This window comes from Elephas maximus, chromosome 13 (assembly GCF_024166365.1).
Source record: "Elephas maximus indicus isolate mEleMax1 chromosome 13, mEleMax1 primary haplotype, whole genome shotgun sequence".
Classification (NCBI taxonomy): Eukaryota; Metazoa; Chordata; class Mammalia; order Proboscidea; family Elephantidae; genus Elephas; species Elephas maximus.
Window position 1 is genome coordinate 97,440,471 of NC_064831.1, and position 17,722 is coordinate 97,458,192.

General features: G+C 36.2%; 1 pseudogene; it reads left to right on the forward strand.

Moving 5' to 3' along the window:
* The first annotated feature begins 13,362 nt into the window (after positions 1–13,362).
* Positions 13,363–13,673, forward strand: LOC126087753 (alpha-ketoglutarate dehydrogenase component 4-like; annotated as a pseudogene).
* Positions 13,674–17,722: the final 4,049 nt, after the last annotated feature.

Consider the following 17,722-nt stretch of genomic DNA (forward strand, 5'->3'; position numbering starts at 1 on the left):
AGAAACTTGGACTACTTGGCAGAAACCATGCAGCAAGAAGACAATGGGATGATTTGTACACACCATTGATGGAAAAAAAAATTTCCAGCCAAGAATCACGTATCTAGCAAAACTGTCTGTCAAATATGAAGGTGAAATTAGGACATTTCAAGATAAACAGAAGTTCAGGGAATTAAAAAAAAAAAAAAACTACAAGAAATGCTAAAGGCAGTTCTCTGGTTAGAAAATCAATAAGATCAGATATCAACCCAACACTAGAACACAGGACAGAGCAACCAGATGTCACCCCAGATAGGGTAATCACAAAAATAAATCAAGATAAAAAAGTTGAAAACAGGGAAACATCAATGTCATTAAGTAAAAGAAGACAATATTAAAACAATAAAGAGGGACTAAGAATAGCAGTCATAGATATTTAATATTGAGAGGAAGATAAGGCGATATAAAGAAATAAAAGATAGGTTTAAACTTAGAAAAATCAGGGTAAATATTAAGGTAACCACAAAGGAGAAAAACAACTCTACTCATCAAAACAAAATACAAGGAATAAAAAATAGAGACACAGCAGAAACAAAATAAAAAACAATGAATAAGAGGAAAACACAATATATAAACATAAACTACTCAGCACAAAAAATTAAGTGGGAAAAACAAACTGTTAACAAAACAAAAAAAGACATCAAAATGACAGCACTAAACTCGTACTTCTCTATAATTACACTGAATGCAAATGGACTAAATGCACCGATAAAGAGACAGAGAGCAGCAAAATGAATTAAAAAAAAAATGATCCATCTATATGCTGCCTACAAGAGACACACCTTAGACTTAGAGACACAAACAAACTAAAATTCAAAGGATGGAAAAAAATATATCAAGCAATTAAAAAGAGCAAGAGTGGCAATATTAATTTCTGACAAAATAGGCTTTAAAGTTAAATCTACCACAAAAGGTAGAGAAGGACACTATATAACAATTAAAGGGAAAATATATCAGAAGGATATAACCATATTAAATATTTACAGACCAGAGGGCTGCAAGATACATAAAACAAAATCTATCGGCATTGAAAAGTGAGATAGACGGCTCTACAATTATAGCAGGAAACTTTTCAACACACCACTTTTGGTGAAGAACAGAACATCCAGAAAGAAGCTCAATGAACACACGCAATGTCTAAATGCAATAATCAACTGACTTGACCTCATAGACACATACAGAACACTCCGCCCAATAGCAGCCAAGTATACTTTCTTTTGTAGCACACACGGAACATTCTCTAGACTAGACCATATACTAGGTCATAAAGTAGGCCTTAGCAGAATCCAAAACATCGGAATATTACAAAGCATCTTCTCTGACCATAAGGCCATAAAAGTAGAGGTCAATAACAGAAAAGCAGGGAAAAGAAATCAAACACTTGGAAACTGGACAATACCCTGCTCAAAAATGACTGGATTATAGAAGACATTAAGGATGAAATAAAGAAATTGATAGAATCCAATGAGAATGAAAACACTTCCTATCAGAACTCTTGGGACATAGTGAAAGCAGTGACCAGAGGTCAATTTATATCAACAAATGCACACATACAAAAAGAAGGGGCCAAAATCAAAGAATTACCCCTGCAACGTAAACAAATAGAAAGAGAACAACAACACAACAAAAAACTCCTCAGGCCCCAGAAGAAAGCAAATAATAATAATTAGAGCAGAATTAAATGAAATAGAGAATAGAAAAGCAATTGCAAGAGCTAACAAGACCAAAAGCTGGTTCTTTCAAAAAATTAACAAAATGGTAAACCATTGGCCAAACTGACCAAAGAAAAACAGGAGAGGAAGCAAATAAACCAAATAAGAAATGAGATGGGTGATAATACAACAGACCCAACTGAAATTAAAAGAATTTTATCAGATTACTATGAAAAATTGTTCTCTAACAAATTTGGAAACTTAAAAGAAATGGATGAATTTCTAGAAACACACTGCCTACCCAAATGAACACAAACAGAGGTAGAACTAAATAATCCCATAACAAAAGAAGAGATTGAAAAGGTAATTAAAAAACTCCCCCCCCACCCCCCGCCAAAAAAACCCTGGCTTCGATAGCTTCACTACAGAGTTCTACCAAACTTTCAGAGAAGAGTTAACACCGCCACTAAAAAAGGTATTTCAGAGCACAGAAACGGGTGGAATACATACAAACTCATTCTATGAAGCCAGCATATCCCTGATACCAAAACCAGGTAAAGACACCACAAAAAAAGATAATTACAGACATATATCCCTCATGAATTTAGATGTAAAAATCCACAACAAAATTCTAGCCAAGAGAATTCAATAACATATCAAAAAAATAATTCACCATGACCATGTGGGATTCATACCAGGTATGCAGGGCTGGTTCATCATTAGAAAAACAATTAATGTAATCCACCACATAAATAAAAAAGACAAGAACCACACGATCTTATCAATTGATGAAGAAAAGGCATTTGACAAAGCTCAACACTCTTTCATGATAAAAATTTAGCAAAATATGAATAGAAGGAAAATTCTTCAATGTAATAAAGGGCTTTTATACAAAGCCAACAGCCAACATCCTCCTAAATGGAGAGAGCCTGAAAGCATTCTCCTTGAGACTGGGAACCAGACAAGGATGCCCTTTATGAATACTCTCATTCAACATTTTGCTGGAGAGAAAAAAAAATTTTTTTATTTTTTTTTTACCTAGCCAGAGCAATTAGGCTAGATAAAGAATTAAAGGGTATCCAGATTGGTAAGCAAAAAGTAAAAGTATCTCCATTTGCAGATGACATGATCTTAATACATAGAAAACCCTAAAGAATCCTCAAGAAAATGACTGAAACTAATAGAGGAGTTGAGCAGAGTATCAGGATATAAGATAAATATGCAAAATCAGTTAGATTCCTCTACACCAACAAAAGGAACACTGAAGAGGAAATCACCAAATCAATACCACTTACAGTAGCCCCCAAGAAGATGAAAGAAATACTTGGGAATAAATCTTACCTGAGACAAAAGGCCTATACGAAGAAAACTATAAGACACTACTGCAAGAAACCAAGAGACCTACATAAGTTGAAAAACATACCTTGTTCATGGATAGGAAGATTTAACATTGTAGAAATGTCTATTCTACTAAAAGTGATCTATAGATACAATGCGATTCCAATCCAAATTCCAATGACATTTTTTAATGAGATGGAGAAAGAAATCACCAACTTCATATGGAAGGGAAAGAGGCCCTGGATAAGGAAAGCATTACTGAAAAAGAAGAACAAAGTGAAAGACCTCACTCTACTTGATTTTAGAACTTATTATACCGCCACAGTAGTCAAAACTGACTGGTATGTGTGCAACAAACAGATACATAGACCAATGGAACAGAATTGAGAAGCCAGACATAAATCTATCCACATAAAAGCAGCTGATATTTGACAAAGGGCCAATGTTTGTTAAATTAGGAAAAGACAGTCTCTATAACAAATGGTGCTGGCATAACTGGGTATCTATCTGCAAAAAAAAAAAAATGAAACAAGACCCACACTTCACACCATGCACAAAAACTAACTCAAAATGGATCAAGACCTAAATATAAAACCTAAAACGATAAAGATTATGGAAGAAAAAATAGGGACAAGTTTAGGAGCCATAATACGTGGCAAAACAGTATGCAAAACATTATTAACAATGCACAAACACCAGAAGAAACTAGATAACTGGGGACTCCTAAAAATCAAACAACTATGCTCTTCCAAAGACTTCACCATAAGAGTAAAAAGATTACCTACAGACTGGGAATAAGTTTTTAGCTATGTCATTTCCGATCAGTGCCTGATCTCTAAAATCTACATGATACTGCAAAAACTCAACTACAAAAAGACTAATAACCCAATTTAAAAAATGGGCAAAGGATATGAATACGCACTTCACTAAAGAAGACATTCAGGTAGCTAACAGAAACGTGAGGAAACGCTCACAATCATTAGCCATTAGAGAAATGCATATCAAAACTACAATGAGATTCCATCTCACTACAGCAAGGCTGGCATTTATCCAAAAAACACAAAATAATAAATGTTGGAGAGGTTTTGGAGTGACTGGAACACTTATACACTGCTGGTGGGAATGTAAAAAAGTACTATCACTTTGGAAATCAATCTGGCACTTCCTTAAAGAGCTAGAAATAGAAGTACCACACAATCCAGCAATTCCACTCCTTGGAATATATCCTAGAGAAATAAGAGACTTTACATGAACAGATATATGCACACCCATGTTCAGTGCAGCACTGTTTACAGTAGCAAAAAGATGGAAGCAACCAAGGTGCCCATCAAAGGATGAATGGATATATAAATTATGGTATATTCACACAATGGAATACTACACATCGGTAAAGAACAGTGATGAATCTGTGAAACATTTCATAACGTGGAGGAATCTGGAAGGCATTATGCTGAGTGAAATTAGTCAGCTGCAAAAGGACAAATATTGTATGAGTCCACTATTATAAGAACTGGAGAAATAGTTTAAACACAGAAGAAAATATTCTTTGATGGTTAGGAGAGGGGAAACCCTGGTGGTGTAGTGGTTAAGTGCTACAGCTGCTAACTAAAGGGTCGGCACTTTGAATTCGCCAGGCACTTCTTGGAAACTATGGGGCAGTTCTACTCTGTCCTACAGGGTAGCTATGAGTCGGAATCGACCCGACGGCATTGGGTTTGGTTTGATTTGGTTTTGGGTTGCGGGGGGAAGGAGGGAGGTAAAGGGGTATTCTCTAATTAGATTGTAGACAAGAACTATTTTAGGTGAAGGGAAAGACAATATGCAATACAGGAGAAGTCAGCACAACTGGACTAAACCAAAAGCAAAGAAGTTTCCTGAATAAACTGAATTCTTTGAAGCCAGAGTAGCAGGGGACCATGGTTTCAGGGGACATCTAAGTCAATTGACATAAAAAAACTATTAAGAAAACATTCTGCATCCTACTTTGGAGAGTGGTATCTGGGGTCTTAAAAGCCAGCAAGTGGCCATCTGTGATGCATCAACTGGTCTCAATCCACCTGGAGCAAAGGAGAATGAAGAACACCAAAGATACGGGTTATTATGAGCCCAAGAGACAGAAAGGGCCACATAAATCACAGACTACATCAGCCTGAGACCAGAAGAACTAGATGGTGCCTGCTACAACCGATGACAGCCCTAACAGGGAACACGACAGAGAACCCCTGAGGGAGCAGGAGAGCAGTGAGATGCAGACCTCAAATTCTTGTAAAAAGACCATACTTGATGGTCTGACTGAGACTAAAAGGACCCCAGAGGTCATGGTCCCCAGGCCTTCTGTTAGCCCAAGACAGGAGCCATTCCCAAAGTCAACTCTTCAGGCAGAGATTGGACTGGACTATGAGATTGAAAATGATACTGGTGAGGAGTGAGCTTCTTGGATCAAGCAGACACATGAGACTATGTGGGCAAATCCTGTCTGGATGGGAGAGAAGAGGGCAGAGGTGGTCAGAAGCTGGCCGGATGGACATGAAAATAGAGAGTGTAAAGGAGTGTGCTGTCTCACTGGGGTGAGAGCAACTAGGAGTATATAGCAAGGTGTATATAATTTTTTGTATGAGAGACTGACTTGATTTGTAAACTTGCACTTAAAGCACAAGAAAAAAAAGCTTAAAAGGAAAAGCTGAGTATAAGGGGAATGTTCATGGGGTGCTTTGAAATGCTTTGACAAATTTACGGGGCTTGAGAAGCCCACATTCATATACACGAATGTGCACATATTAAGGAAAGTCTTGAGATGTCTGAAATATAACCCCTATGGCTTAACTTGAGGCTCTGTAAAGCAGTTAATGAAGGTAAGTTAGAGTTGTAAACTGTCTGGTGGAGCATTGAAAGAATGCCCCAACATGCAGATAACCATGTGGCAAAGAATGGGAAATTTATAAGCGCATGATACTTAAGGAAATCCCTGTCAAATCACTCATCACTAAGTAAATCAAGGAGACTATAGTGGTCACAAAGACAAAGAACACAGTCTTTACAGAATTAGTTTAAGAAAGGTCCTAAACACTGGTAACCATCACCACCACCGCAACAAAAACAACAATACATCAAATGGGAAATCTAATTTCCAGAGTTGCCATATTATATTTTTAAAATGTCCAATTTTGATTAAAAAATATGACATGCTAAAACAGAACAAAAACATTGTCTTCAAGTTGATTCTGTGATCCCATGTGTTACAGGATAGAACGACTCCCTAGGGTTTTCTTGGCTGTAATCCTTATAGAAGCATATTGCCAGACATTTCTTCTGTGGTGCTACTGGGTGTGTTCGAACCACCAACCTTTAGGTTAGAAGTCAAGAACAAACTGTTTCCATTACCCAGAGACCCTTGTGTAAGATACGATTAAAAAAAAAAAAAAAGAAAATCATCAATATAAATTATCCCTAAAAAAGCCCAGATATAGGACTTGTAGTTAAAGACTTTCAATCAGCTAAATTCAGGGTTAAAGAAGACATTGTTTAAAGAACTAAGGGAAAATATGAAAACAGTGTCTCGTAAAACAGAGGAGAAATAGAAATTAGCAAAAAAAAAAAAAAAAACAAACTAAAATTCTAGAGTTGAAAACTACAACAGCTGAAATGGAAAATTCACTAGAGGATTTCAGAAGATGCAGGCTCACCAAAAAAAAAAAAAAAATTTACTGAACTTGAAGATAGGTCAAGTAAGATTATCCAGTCTGAGGAGCAGAAAGATAAAATAATGAAGGAAAATAAACAGAGCTTTTGAGACTTCCTGGGACACAAGTATACCACTGTGCATATAATGGGGACCCCAAAAGGAAATGAGATAGAGAAAAAGGCAGAAAGAATATTTGATGAAATAATGGCAAATACATCCTAAATGTGTTGAAAACATTAATCTAAATATCTAAGGAACTCAATGAACTTCAGTTAGGATAAGTATAAATAGGTCCACATCTTGACATGTCAAATTAAAATGTCAAAGCTGAAGCTAAAGAGACAATCTTGAAAGACATAAGTGACTCATCAAGTACGAGGACAAGAAGGTCAGCAGCTTATTTCTAATTATCTATCATGTAGGGCAGCATGCACAGGGACGACATATTCAAAGTACAAAAAGAAAAATACTGTCTTAACTAAGAAATGCATACCCAGTAAAACAGTTATTCAAAAATGGAGAAATTAAGACATTTCCAGATAAACAAAAACTGAGATATCACTAATGGATCTGCCTAAAAATAAATACCAAGGGGAATTCTTCCAGCTGAGATAAAAGAACACTAGATAGTAAATCAAAACCTCACGAAGGTATAAAGAATTCCAGTGAAGATAAATACATAGGTAAATTTAAATCACATGAAGAAATAAAGAGTTCCAGTAAAGACAAGCAAACAGGTAAAATTAAAAGGCAGTATAAATGTATTTTCATTTATAACAAGCAGATTGAAAGTAAACAAATGGGAAAAGATACATCATGCAAACATTACTAAATACAGCCCTGGTGATGCTGGGCTAAAGCAACTGACTGCTAACTGAAAGGTTGGCAGTCCGAAACCACCACCTTCTCCTCAGAAGAAAGGTGTAGCAGTCTGATTCCATAGAGATTTACAGCCTCGGAAACCCCGTGGAGTCACTATGAGTTGAAATGGATTCAAGCGCAGTAATGGGTATACTAATATCAAGGATCCCTGGCGGTGCAGTGGTTAAGCACTCAACTGCTAACTGGAAGGCTGGCAGTTTGAACCCACCAGCGGCTCTGCAGAAGAAAGATGTGGCAGTCTGCTTCCGTAAAGATTTACTGCCTTTGAAACTATATGGGGCAGTTCTACTCTGTCCTATAAGGTCCCTATGAGTTGGAATCGACTTGATGACAATGGGTTTGGTTTTTTGTTTACATCAATACCAAACAATATTGACTTTAACACAAATATGGTTAACAAAGAAAAAGAAAGATATTTTATAATGGTAAAAGCATTAACACATCAAGAAGGCATAACATTTATACGTACCTAAAAAAAAAAAAAAATTTTAGTTTTTTTTTTAACAATAGAGCCCCAACATATGTGAGTTAAAAACTGATCAAATTAAAGGGAGAAATAGACCATCAACAGTAATAATTGAAGACGTCAATACCACACTTTCAATAGTGGATTGAGTTTGGTGCTGGAGGATTTTCAGGCTTGTGAAGAAATAAACAATCCTGGGATGATATACAGAGGCCATCTTTGTCTTTTTTTTAATACTGCTTAGGTTTTTTAGACGATGAAATGGCCATACTTTGGCTCTTATGGATGTGTTTTAATTTTCTTCAGCTTCAATTTGAACAATTGTGCCATGGATTGAATCGTGTCCCTAAAAAATATGTGTTAACTTGGTTAGGCCATGATTCCCAGTATTGTATGGTTGTCCTTCATTTTGTGATTGTAATTTTATGTTAAAGAGGGTTAGGGTAGTATTGTTAACACCCTTACTAAGGTCACATTCCTGATCCAACTTAAAGGGAGTTTCCCTGGAGTGTGGCCTGCACCACCTTTCATATTACAAGAGATAAAAAGAAAGTGAAGCAAGCAGAGAGGGAGGACTTCATACCGCAAGAAAACAGTGCCTGGAGCAGAGCACATCCTTTGGACCCAGGGTTCCTGCATGGAGAAGCTCCTGGTCTAAGGGAAGATTGATGACAAGGACCTTCCTCTAGAGGCAACAAGAGAGAAAGCCTTCCCCTGGAGCTGATGCCCTGAATTTGAACTTCTAGCCTACTAGACTGTGAGAAAATTAATTTCTCTTTGTTAAAGCCATCCACTTGTGGTATTTCTGTTACAGCTGCACTAGATGACTAACACAAATTGGATATGAGCAAATCGATGGTCTGTTTCACAGTTGGCCCAGCCTTGTCCTGACTGATGATATTGAGCTTCTCCATTGTCTGTTTCCACAGATGTAGTTGATTTGATTCTGTGTATCCCATCTGGCAAGGTCCTCATGTAAAGTCATTCTTTTTGTTGTTGAATAAAGGTATTTTTGAGGAATAAGTTGTTGGTCTCACAGAACTCTATCATAAGATCTCCAGTGTCATTTCTGTCATCAAGGCCATATTATCCAAATACTGTTCCTTCTCCTTTGTTCCCAACTTTTTCATTCCAAATGCCAGTAATTACCGATGCATCTTGATTGCATGTTTGATCAATTTCAGACTGTAGCAGTCTGTAAAAATCTTCAATTTCTTCATTTTTGGCATTAGTGATTGGTGTATAAATTGGAATAATAGTTGTATTAACTGGTCTTCCTTGTAGGCAGAGTTGTACTACAGTATAGATCTTGAAATGTTCTTTTTGACAATAAATGCAACATCATTCCTGTTCAATTTGTCATTCCCAGCATAGCAGATCATATGATTGTCCAATTCAAAATGGCCAGTACCAGTTCATTTCAGCTCACTAAGGCCTAGGATATCGGTCTTCAAGAGTTCCATGAAGTTCAATTGGCATAACATAATTTATAAAGAAAATGTTCTACATTCTACTTTGGCGAGTAGCATCTGGGCTCTTAAAACCTTGTGAGCAGTCATCTAAGATACTCCACTGGTCTCACTCCATCTGAAACAAGGGAGAACAAAGAAACCAAATACACAAGGGAAAGATTAGTACAAATGACTAATGGACCACAACTACCACAACTTCCACCAGACTGAGTCTAGCACAACTACATGGTGTCCTGGCTACTACCACTGACTGCTCTCACAGGGATCACAATACAGTGTCCCAGACAGAGCTGGAGAAAAATGTAGAACAAAATTCTAACTCACACACACACACAAAAAAAAAGACCAGGCTTACTGGTCCCACAGAGACTGGAGAAACTCCAAGAATACGGACCCCGTGCACCCTTTTGGGAAACCCTGGTGGCATATTGATTAAGACCTACAGCTGCTAACCAAAATGTTGGCAGTTTGAACCCACCATGAGCTCCCTGGAAACCGCTGGGGACAATTCTACTGTGTTCTATAGGGTCACTATGAGTCAGAATCAACTCTACGGCAACGGGTCAGACACCCTTTTAGCTCAGTAATGAACTCACTCCTGACATTCACCCTTCAGTCAAAGATTAGACAGGCCCATAAAATGAAATGAGACTAAATGGGCACACTGGCCCAGAGTCAATGACAAGAAGGCAGGAGGGGACAGGAAAGCTGGTAAAAGGGAACCCAAGGTCGAGAAGGGGAAAGTGTTAACATGTCATGATGTTGGCAACCAATATCACAAAATGATATGCGTACTAATTGTTTATTGAGAAACTAGTTTGTTCAGTAAACCTCACCTAAAGTACAAAGAAAAAACTGTAAAAAAAATAATTCCATTTGATTTTTGACAACTTTCAATTTTCTTTGATTCATACTTTGTACATCCCATGTCCTAACTACTAATTGGTGTTTGCAGCTGTTTTTTTTTTTTTTTTCTCATTTTGAGACTTACCATATCAGCAAATGAAGATCCTGAAAGCTTTATGCCATCTACATCACTAAGGTTGGCTCTAACGAGGCAGTCATATTTTGAGTGCCTTCCAACCTGAGGAGCTCGTCTTCCAACATTACACTGAACAATGTTCTGCTGCTATCCACAAGGTTTTCACTGTTTTTTTTTTTTTTTTTTTGTGGCAGGGGGGCTGGGAAGTAGATTGCCAAGTCCTTCTTCCTAGTCTGTCTCAGTCTGGAAGCTGTGCTAAAACCTATCCACCAAGGCCGAACTAGCTGGTATTTGAAATACCAGTGACATACCTTCCAATATCACAAAAACGTACAAGTTCACAGTATGACTAACTGACAGGTGGTGACTGTATGCTGCCTGAATTTAGAGACCATTTCAGAATAGATTTGATGCACTGAGCCCTAATGCCAGAAGACCAGAATAGCTGTAGAATGACATGAAGAAAATCATACATGAAGAAAGCAAAAGGTAATGGAAAGGTCAGAAAAGAAAGAAAAGAAAAAAAATTGAAGAACAGACACTGAACACAGAGTAACTGAAGTGAACAAAAGAAATGATGAAGTAAAAGAGCTAAACAGATTTCAAAGAGTGGCCCAAGGAGAGAAGGTAAAGTATTATAACGAAATATGTAAAGACCTGGAGTCAGAAAACCAAAAGGAAAGAACACTTTCATCATTTCTCAAGATGAAGGAACTGAAGAAAATATTCAAGCATCAAGTCACAATACTGAAGGATTCTGTGGGCAAAAAAATTGAAAGATAAAGGAAGCATCAAAATAAGACTGAAGGTGACTGTATGATCACCTGATCTTCAACAAAGGGCAAAAGTCCATTAAATGGGGAAAAGACAGTCTTTTTAGCAAATAGTATTGGCAAAACTGGATGTCCATCCATAACAAAGTGAAACAGGAAGCATACCTCACACCATACACAAAAACTAATTCAAATGGATCAAAGACCTAAACATAAAACCAAAAATTATAAATATCATAGAAGAAAAAATAATAGAAACCCTAATACACAGCAAAATAGGATACAAACCATAACTAACAATACACAAACACCAGAAGATAAGCCAGATAACTGGGGTCTTCTAAAAATTAAATATTTATGCTCATCAAAAGACTTCACCAAAAGAGTAAAAAGAGAACCTACAGCCTGGTTAAAAAAAAAACAAAAACTGTCTATGACCAATCTGACAAAGGTCTAATCTCTAAAACCTACACAAAAATCCAATACTTCTACAATAAAAAGACAAATAATCCAATTAAAAAATGGGCAAAGGATATGAACAGACACTTCACCAAAGAAGACATTCAGGCAGCCAACAGACATATGGGGAAATGCTCAAGATCTCTAGCCATTAAAGAAATGCAGATCAAAACTACAATGAGATACCATCTCACCCTGACATTACTTGCACAAATTAAAAAAAAAGAAAACAGTAAGTGTTAGAGAGGCTGCTGGCTGTTTGGAAGTCTTATTCACTGTTGGTGGGAATGTAAAATGGTACAACCATTTTGGAAAATGATATGGCACTTCTTTATAAAGCTAGAAATAAAAATACTGTATAATCCAGCAATTCCACTCCTAGGAATATATCCTAGAGAAATAAGAGTCATGACATGAATAGACATATGCCCATCCATGTTCATTGCAGCATTATTTACACCAGCAAAAAGATGGAAGGAACCTAAGTGCCTATAAACAGATGAATAGATAAACAAACTATAATACAGAACCAAAATGGAATACTATGCAACAATAAAGAACAATGATAAATCTGCAAAACATCTCATAACATGGATGAATCTGGAGGGCATTATGCTGAGTATAGTAAGTCAATCACAAAAGGACAAATACTGTATGAGGCCACTATTATAAAAACTCATGGAAAGGTTTACATACAGAAAGAAACAATCTTTGATGGGTACTAGGGAGGTAAGGGTTGAGGAGGGAAAAACACTAATTAGACAATAGATAAGCAGTAACTTTGGTGAAGGATAAAACAGTACATAATTCTGGGGAAGTCAGCACAACTTGACCAAGGCAGGGTCATGGAAGTTTCACAGAGACATCCAAACTCCTGGAGGGACCAAACTACTGGGCTGAGGGATGGGACCATGGTCTCGGCAGACATCTAGCTCAACTGGCATAACATAGTCTATAAAGAAAATGTTCTACATTCTACTTCGGTGAGTAGCATCTGGGGTCTTAAAAGCTTGTGAATGGCCATCTAAGATACTCCATCTGGAACAAGAAAGAATGAAGAAAACCAAAGACAAGGAAAAGATTAGTCCAAATGACTAATGTACCACAACTACCACAACCTCCACCAGACTGAGTCCAGCATAACTACATGGTGCCCGGCTACCACCATCGACTGCTCTCACAGGGACCTGAGTAGAGGGTCCCGGACAGAGCTGGAGAAAAATGTAGAACAAAATTCTCACTCACAAAAAAATACCAGACTTACTGGTCTGACAGATACTGGAGAAACCCTGAGAGTATGGCTCCTGGGGGACCCTTTTACCTCAGTATTGAAGTCACTCCTGAGGTTCACACTTTAGCCAAAGTTTAGACAGGTCCATAAAACAAAATGAGACTAAATGGGCACACCAACTCAAGGGCAAGGATGAGAAGGGAGGAGGGGATAGGAAAGCTGGTAATGGGGAACCCCAAATCAAGAGGGGAGGGTGTCGACATGTCATGGGGTTGGCAACCAATGTCACAAACAATATGTGTATTAATTGTTTAATGAGAAACTAATTTGCTCTGTAATCCTTCATCTAAAGTGCAATTTAAGAAGCTGCCCCTACTGAAGGAGTCATGATGGGCAGCAAAATGGCGTCTGCCAGCAGGGTTGTTCAGGTAGTCAAGCCACATACTCCATTAATAAGGTTCCCTGCTAGAACTGATAATCCTGAACCCAACGTATCAGAAGCTTTGAGATCAGCAGGAATCCCATCACACTCTCCTACAATGTCACAGCATTCTAAGGGAAGTAAGTCACCAGATTTGCCTATGCAAAGGTCCACCAGACACTGCAGAAATACTAAAAACATTACCTCAGAAATACGGCAGGAAATTATGTGTCTCAAGAAGAAATCAAATTTATCCAACATGGAGGTCCAGAATAATCACTGACAATGTCGCTGCTGTTTGTCATCAGAGAAAAAAATTATCTTTACAATAAAGGACTTCCAAAACGACAAATGAGAAATTGTACATTAAACAACTTTAATGAAATATTCTGTAAAAATGTGAAAGATCGAAAATTTAGATGGACACTCACATAACCTAATTTTTATGTATTGGGGTCAGCTTTCCACAAGCTTACCTAATGGTTTATATACTTTATACTTATGAAAGTTTACATTTTTAAATGTTAGCCTATTAATTTACTCTTGATTATCAAGTATCACCAGTGTTGAACTATTCAAAGTGCACAATGTCTAGTAAACTTTCAGAGGTTTCCTATAATTTCACATTTTTTCTGGTTTCTGTTTAGAGATAGAAAGAATTTATCAGGCTAAATTGCTGCTTTAGGGAAGTGATTTTCCTGAAATTGGATGAGGATCAGTGAAATAATACTGTTATTTGTTTTTACTCCTGTAACACTTTTCATTCACAAAGCTACTGGAATATAGCTGGCTTAATAAGTGTACCCTACTCTAAAGAATAAGAACATAGCCAAGGTAAAACAGGTGACTTTTGGTACTGAGATTGGAGATAACACAAAAGATTGATTGTAACCTATATTCAGAAAAAACACCAGAGTATAAAATGGAAAATAAATCAAGAGGCCAAAATGAATACATCATAGGAATAAACGTTTGACTAGAAGTTGTGATTTATTAAGTTTTGAGGTCTGTTTAAAGTCTTGTTCTTTGGTTTATTTTACTGTTTTGATGTGATCACGTGTGCAAATCCTGATAATCACTAACTTTCTCAAACTTTTCTGAAAGCCTCATAAAATCAACTTAAATATTTATCTTATTTAAGGTAATTTGTGAAAATTTAATAAGGTCTCCTGTCCCAAGGGTATGTACTGTGAAAGTAAAGCCCCACAAAGCTAAATAAATTCTCTTCCATAACTTGGAAGATTTTTAGAATATGTCTTAAAGAAGTCAATAGTAAGTGTAGCTAGTGAGCCATGGACAAAGTAGAATTTTTCTTGAATACGTTTCTATATTCTGTTGGTTAATCTGTACTTTTCTGTACTCTGCCAGAGTTGAATTGCTGCTGGTGTAAATTCTGTATTGTAGCCCACTGTAAATGTTGCCCAACTCAAATATTAGATAAGGGTTTGATGCTTGCAGTGTGTTGATACATAAGTTGTAATGGTGACTCATGAAAAACATATGGTTCATAATTCCTTTTTTTATTATTTAAAAAATGGTTTTGGAAACTCGTTTGTTTTTTTTTCTAACTAGCATTATTCTCCTTTTTCCTCTGTCAAAATAAATAACTCAGAACACCATTAAAATAAATGAATAAAGTACAATTAAAAAAAAAGAGAGGGGGGGAAAAAGAAGGAATACACAGTCACTGTGTAAAAAAGAATTGATCAACTTAAAAAAAAATGAGGAGGTAAGCCTATGACCAAGAACCAAGGGTACTGAAGGAAAAAGTCCAAGGTGCACTGAAAGCATGGGTGGAAAACAAGGCTCCAGGTATTGACAGAATACCAACTGAGATGCTTCAACAAATGGACACAATTCAGGACACATTCATTTGTCTATACCAAGAAATTTGGAAGACAGCTGCTTGGCCAACCAACTGGAAGAGATGCATATTTGTGCACATTCCAAAGAAAGGTGATCCAACAGAATGTGGAAATTATTGAACAATATCATTATCACATGCAAATAAAATTTTGCTCACGATAAGGCAAAAATACCTGAGGTTGTACACTGACAGAGAACTGCCAGAAATTAAAGCTGGATTCAGATAAGCGTGTAGAATGAGGGATGTTATTGCTGATGTCTAATAGATCTCAGCTAAAAGCAGAAAAGCAGAGAAGATCAGAAAGATGTTTACCTATGATTTGTTGACTACACAAAAGCTGTGTGGATCATAACACATATGGAAAACATTATGAAGTATGAGAACTCAAGAACACTTAATTGTGCTCATATAGAACTTGTACATAGATCAAGAATCAGTTCAAAGAACAAAGGGGTTCTACATTATTTAAAATCAGAAAAGGTATGTTTCAGGATTGAAGAAGACTCATCAACAACCTGCAATATGCAGACGACACAACATTGCTTGCTGAAAGTAGAGGATTTGAAGCACTTACTGATAAAGATAAAAGACTACAACCTTCAGTATGGATTACACATCAACATAAAGAAAACCAAAATCCTCACATTTGGGCCAATAAGCAAGATCATAATAAACAGAAAAAATTTTGAAATTTTCAAGGATTTTATTTTACTTGGATCAGTAATCAATGCCCATGGCAGCAATCTAGAAACCAAGTGATATATTGCATTGGGCAAATATGCTGCAAAAGACCTCTTTAAAATCTTAAAAAGCCAGGATATCATTTTGAGGACAAAGACATGCGTGACTCAAGCCATGATATTTTCAATTGCCTCATATGTATGTGGAAGCTGGAAAATTAAAAAGAAAAACCAAAGACAAATTGACATATTCAAATTATGATGCTGGCAAAGAATATTGAATATACTATAGACTTTCAGAAGAACAAAAAAATATGTCTCGGAGGAAGTACAGCAAAAATTTTCTTAGAGCGAGGATAGCAAGGCTTTGTCTCACTTACTTTGGATATGTAATCAGGAGAGACCAATCCCTGGAGAAGAACACTATGATTGATAAAGTAGAGGGTCAGCAAAAAAGAGGAAGATTCTTAAGAAAATGAATTGATGCAGTGGCTGAAACAATGGCCCCAAACACATCTACTAATGTGAGAATGGTTCAGGACCAGGCAACAGTCCGTTCTCTTATACATAAGGTCACTATGAGTTGGAGCCCTTGACAACACCTAACAAAAACAACAGGTGAAATGGTCAAGATCCTAGAAACACACAAAATACCAAAATTAATCAAGAAAAAAATAGAGAATCTGAACAAACCTATAACAAGCAAAGGTATTCAGTTATCAATTAACAAAATTCCCATGAAGAAAAGATAAGGCCCAGATAGTTTCTTGGTGGATTATTTTAAAAGGTTAAAGAATTAATAATAATCCACCAAAAAATCTTCCCAAAAATATGTAGATGTGATTAATTCCCAAATCATTATATAAGGTCAGTATTACCTGGATACCCAAACTAGAGAAAGGCATTCAAAGAAAAAGACACCACAGGTCAACATCCCTTATAAATCCAGGAATATACAAAGCATATAAAAAGAGTTATACATCTTTTCCGAGCACAATTTATCCCAGGAATGCAAGGCTGATTCAGCATATGGAAATAAATTAATATAATAAACCATATTAATAGAAAAAAGGACAAAATACTTCCTTATCTCAATAGATGCAGAAAGGCTGTTAAGAAAACCTAACACTGTCTCATGAAGAAAATATTAAAAAACACAAAAAACTAGGGATAAAAGAGAATGTCCTCAACCTGATAAAGAACATCTATGCAAATCCCACAGCTATCATCTCACTTAATGTGTAAACACTTTCCTCCTAAAAATAGGAACGATATTGTACTGGAAGCCCTGGTTGGAGAAAGTAGGCAAGAAAAGGAAATAAAGTTCATCTAGATGGGAAAGGAAGAAGTAAAAGTACCTTTATTCACAGATGACATGACTGTGTATACAGAAAATCCTAAAGGCATCCACAAAACTATGAGAAACATTAACAGTATTTTTAATTTGAATATAGAGTTTGTTATTTATTTAATAACAAAATAAAATAACATAAAAATGAATAAATAAAATTATTAAATATAAAAACAAAATTAAATTTTAATATAAGTTAGAATATTTCAATACACAAAATAAAGTTTTTTTATTCACTAGCACTTAATGATGCAAAAATAAAATTAATAAAATGATTCCATTTACAATAGCATAAAGAAGAACATAATATGAGTAAATTTAGTGAGAGGACCAAGAACAGTTAAAATACAAACATTGTAGAAAAAAATTAAGGAAGACCTAAATAAATGAAAAGGCATTTCAAATTCATCAATTGGAATTCTTAATA